This window comes from Zalophus californianus, chromosome X (assembly GCF_009762305.2).
Source record: "Zalophus californianus isolate mZalCal1 chromosome X, mZalCal1.pri.v2, whole genome shotgun sequence".
NCBI lineage: Eukaryota > Metazoa > Chordata > Mammalia > Carnivora > Otariidae > Zalophus > Zalophus californianus.
In genome coordinates, this window is record NC_045612.1 from 124,364,763 (window position 1) to 124,370,087 (window position 5,325).

The 5,325-nt window shown below is 39.0% G+C and overlaps 1 long non-coding RNA gene across 1 annotated transcript; it reads right to left on the minus strand.

Annotated features, from left to right (window-relative positions):
- Positions 1-721: 721 nt before the first annotated feature.
- On the minus strand, positions 722-4,382 carry LOC113930677. Its single transcript, XR_003522579.1, has 3 exons — positions 3,397-4,382; positions 2,450-2,621; positions 722-961 (listed from the first exon to the last, which is right to left on the minus strand). It is a non-coding gene; the product is annotated as an uncharacterized LOC113930677 (long non-coding RNA).
- Positions 4,383-5,325: the final 943 nt, after the last annotated feature.

Genomic DNA, 5,325 nt, shown 5'->3' on the forward strand with positions numbered 1-5,325 from the left:
TCAAGAAGTATTTATTAAAATGCTAGGCTCTGAGTATGCTAACCAAGATGCACAAGATCCCTGTTCTCACAGAGCTTATATTTTCTGGGATGTGAGGGTAGGAAGATTTCAGATGATTAAAAAAAAGAAATATATATATATATACACACACATATATTATATAAAGGAAAACAAATTTCCCCAACAGCAGAATTATAAGAAACAACTTCATCTCAAACACAGTAGTTCTCAACATAGACAATGTCTGGGTCATTTCTGCAGTGAAGGCTGGAGGGGACAACTCTTGCATCTTGTGGGTGGAGCCCAGAGGTGCTGCTCAATGTCCTTCGATGCACAGGACGCCTCCACCAGAGGGAAGTATCCAGACACAAATGTTGGTAGGGCTGAGGTCCAGAAACCGTGTTCTGATGCTACAATTATAATTATGTACCTTATATTCTTTTATACTTACCTGCTCTCACTGATAGACATATGTAAGACATTTTTACTGCTTTAGAATTCCGATCGTATTTTTAAGATTAAAAATTACTATTTGTTTCTAATATGAAAAGGCATACACCTTTCAGCATTTTTTTCTGAAGCATATCCAATAATCGAATTTCCTTTCACAAAATGCCTCCTTAAGGAAGGAATGTAATGTTCAAAACCTCACAGCACTGACCAGCACAGTCATCTGGCTGAAGACTGACCAATGCCAAGACACTGTATTGGTTAGGAAAAATATGAAGCTGAGGGAGAAATCTAATGATTCTGTATTTGTGCCTTTGAAAGCAGGAGGACGTTTCGGAAGATGCCAGGCTCTCGGCTGCGATGGAATCTTAAATCCAGTAAAACCGGCATCTCCTGTCCATTCCAGGCTCATTTGTGTCACCAAATAGGAAAATTATCAGAGCAGGTGGATCAAGAGAAATGTTGCTTTCTTGACGGTCCTGCCGAACATAAACTCCAGATCCATTAATCTCTGCAAAACAGAATTAAAAATACTCAATCTCAAGGATTTGACGGCAATGGAATTGTATTCAATTTTATTCAGTTGCCAGTGAAATTGGGAAACTTACCTAGCGCTCTGGACAATGCTGTCATCCTTCGGAGGCTCTCTCTGAAGGCCAGCCTGACTACGATGAACCTCTCTGTTCTCTGTCCTTCCCCCACCTTCCCCAATCTCACCACCAGCAGCAGCTCCAGTTACCTCATCTTCGTCTTCCTAAACTGCCTTCTCCCTTTGGCCGTTTTTTCGTTTGTTTGTTTTTTGTTGTTTTTTTTTTAACGGACCAGCGTCTCCAACTAGTGCTATGTCTCAAGAAAGCAACTCATTACAGTGCTGTATATTCATAACATTTTTACGTTTCCCTCTATCCTTTTTATATCTCTAATTACATTTAAGCATTTGAGGAATCCATTATGTATTGTAATCAAACATCATCTTGCCTCTCTGGTTTTCCTGGACGGAGGACACTGTTTCAGTGGTGTGTCCGTGAATTCCTGCACAGCCCAGGGACATGAGTTACTGGGATAACCGTATTGGTTCTGTGGCAGAAAATACGAGAGAAGACAGGAGCCTGGGCTTGGTGGACAGACAAAACCGAATTCTTCTCCTCTCTCAGCTTCTCAGAAGTCCCTTAATTTCCTGAACCAAAATGGATCCATCAAAAGAATACAGGACTTATTTTTACGTTGTTAAGGGGATTACATACATGGGTGATGATGGTCTAGACAACCAGACCTCAGACTGTTTCTCAACACCTATTTGTTACCTGTCTTGTAAAAATAAGGTGTGCAGGCTCCTCTTCAAAGCAGGAACACCTACCAGACCAGACCTGGTTTCCTCTTTCCCTGATCCCAAAAACAACTTTGCAGATTTTTTCAATGGAAAATGCCATCTGGTCATCTGGGGGCCAAAATGCTAACCAACTACTCCTCTACTGCAGAAATCAGTCAGATACACACATTTCACTCTTGAACTTACCTTGAGGTAAGAAGGGCAGGGGGTTAACTGAACTGAAAACTAGTTTTAAAATTCCTTAAACAAAAGAGGATTTATAACAGAGGGGGTTTTGTGGTCTTGCAAAACTCTGAAGCCTTCGTTTGTTTTAAAGAGACGCATGCGTACACGGGAGGTACAAGGCATTGTCACAAAGAGAAAGCATACTAACATTCTTGTGAAAAAGGAAGCACCTTCAGATGTTACTTCAAGAGGACCATGGAGCTACCCATAAACTAGTTAGAATCACTCAGGATAAATATACGGGACATTTCTAGGAGTCAAGTGAGTATAAACTTTACTTAGGTGGAAAGATTCTTACAAAAGCCAGAGAAACTAAAAGCACATTTTTCCCCCTTAAAAAAAAAAAAATTCTTCCATGTCACAAGTGGAGATACCCCCTTATCTGTGCATTTCCTTGCATTGCATTTAGGTGAGTATTAGCAATAAGCTGTGAGAAAAATATACCTGTAGAATCTCCTTGATTTTCACTTTCCGTCTGTAGCCCCGCATAGTTGTACCGTTCTGTATCACATCCAACACCATGTGCTGAAACAGCAGAGAAAAAACCAGGACTCCTCTCTGCTGAAGAGAACACTCTTCTGAAGCTCAGCAGCATTTCTACCAGCAAAGACTTTTCCTGTAATATAATGGAACAAATCGATAGATTTGTTGTGGTCATTTGTCAGAATTTCAGATCTCAATAATCTCAAAATTCCATGATATAATCAAGACAGCATGCTGATAGGAACTAAACATGGAAATTTTTAATATTTTAAAATTATATAAATAGGTTGGACAGGAACGGATGTTTTAAAACAACAAAACTAGTTATGTGTATATGTACACAGAAAGGGGGGTGTTACAGAGCTCCCCATAAAATAATGAAATTACTGATTAAATGAAGAAATTCAGTGATGGCTACAGGAAGTCATTATCAAGAAGTCTTTCTGGTCACTTCAGGCGTGGGCCTCATTTCATTAAGACTAACCAAAAGGAAATAATAAAATAAAAAGCAAAATAATTAAGCTCTTCGCCTTCTGTCTCAGTCTAGCCATGGCATGGATGTGAGCCAACCATGACAATAAAGAACGGGCAGACCTCACACTGCTTCCAATGAGGCTCTCAATCCTTGAGTGTGCAAAATGGAAATAGTGTCCCCTTTTAAAAAACAGACTCTCTTAGGCCAGCATGGCGGGTGTGAAAGAAGTTACAATACAGCGGCATTGTACACATGGGGACCCCCTCCCAGTGGACCATTTTTTGACTTGGCCAACCAGCCATCACCGTGTTGCTCTGTGGGCCGAAGTTTAGCATTCTAGACAACCGAGAGGACCTTTTGCTGAATTGTAGGGGAGGGAATCTGTGAAGTGCAAATTAATAAACGATGGAAACAACGTAAATTTATAGACCACCTTAGAGCTCCGGAGTTCGCAAGTCCATAATGGGCTTCACAGATGTCAGCAAGACTGCAGTCCTTTCTGGAGGCTCCAGGGCAGAACATGTTTTCTTGTCTTTTACAGCTTAGGAAGGTTGATCACATTCTTTGGCTTGTGGACCCTTTCCTCTTCAAAGCCAACAATAACCCAGTGAGCCCGGCCACCCCGATGTCACCTCATTCAAACAATGATTCTGCCTCCCACTTCCACATTTAAGAATTCTTACGATTACGGGGGTCCACCTGGATGAAGCCCAGGATAGTCCTTTTATTTTAAGGTCTGCTCATTAGCAGGCTTCACTGCATCTGCAGCTTGAATTCTCCTTTGACATTTTAGGTGATATGGTCACAATTTTGGAAATGACGAGACAGACATCTTTGTGGGAAGGGGCATTATTCTGCCTAGGAGAGCAAGCATCGACTTCCTGTTATGTCACACATCTGAAACGGAAGTACACAGAGCTTATGAGAATGAGGTTGAAGGAATAACATTTATAATGTACTCCGAAAACCACATCATTCTGTTTTAAAACTATGCTCTTGTGTTCTGTATATGTATATCTAATTCTGATACATATTTCCAACGATGATGTTGTTAAATAGAATCTTCTGTGTGCCTTTTGCAGGAACATCCTAAACGTGAAAACATCAAAATCTCACGCATTTATTTTAAACCTCTAAGCATATAACTATTAACGCTCATTAATTTGCCGAGTGAAATCCATAAATACAACAAGACAAGGCATGTCGTGGCACAACAGTCTCTAAGGTGAATGGCATACTAATATGGAAACCATAATTTGAAGTAAGCTCTACACCCAATGACATGGGGCTTGAACGCATGACCCCAAGATCAGGAGTTGCATGCTATACCCAGTGACCCAGCCAGGCACCCCCTGAAAACCATGATTTGATGAGGCACTTGAAAACACATTGAATAAAATAAAAATTACCAATGTCTTAACCAATAAACATGTCCATCGATGTGTTCTACTATTTAGTTCTCTCTCTTTCTCTTTTTAAAAACGTGGGCTGGTTCACAAACGAATGATGTGATGTATGGTGATTAACATAACAATAAAAAATTAAAAAAAAATAAAATGTGGGCTGGATTGTCACAACCACTTCCTTTCAAAATCAGCACATATCAAAGGATGACTTCATTGAGTGTTTTTGTGGTTTTGCTTGTTTTAATCAGCCTAGGAAAGGTTACTGAGAAGTACTTTTCTCTATTTTTCATAATCTGAAGTTGATTTTAAGTAATTCTGTTCATCTTTTTTTAGAAATCTATATAGAAAATTAATGTTCCAAGTCTTTTAACGAATGCATCTGCACAAAAAGAAGTTTGGTTTTTGGTTTTTTTGTTTTTTTTTTTTTAAAGGCATCTCTAAGACGGAACAAAGTTTGATTTGCTGAAATATGTCAAGGGCAAAATTTGAAGGCACTCATCAATTAAGATAAAATGTCAATGGAGCTATTATACTCATGAATATTTATGAGGTGAATGACAAAGCATCCAAATATATTTGAAATCTACTTACAAAATGTGTTTTAAAATGCAAAGATACGAAATTGTTTGAGGAAACTCTGACACACCTTCCCAGTCTTTGACAGAAGAAGTCAAAAGAAATAAATCAATGAAAATGTGGAGAATATGCACAATGTGATCAATAATGTTGGTTAATAGATATAAATTAAACTGTGGGCCCTAGAAGCAGAGGATGCTCTTTCCGTTTTGGCAAGAGGTACGCACGTTGATTTACCAAAAGGATCAGATGTTTGGTAATAAAGAAAATTATATTAACTAGAAAAAAAGAGTTCTGAAAATATTGTTTGACTGGAACACACACAAACACACACACACACACAATTTTCTAACAATATGGTAGTAACAATACTCTTCTCA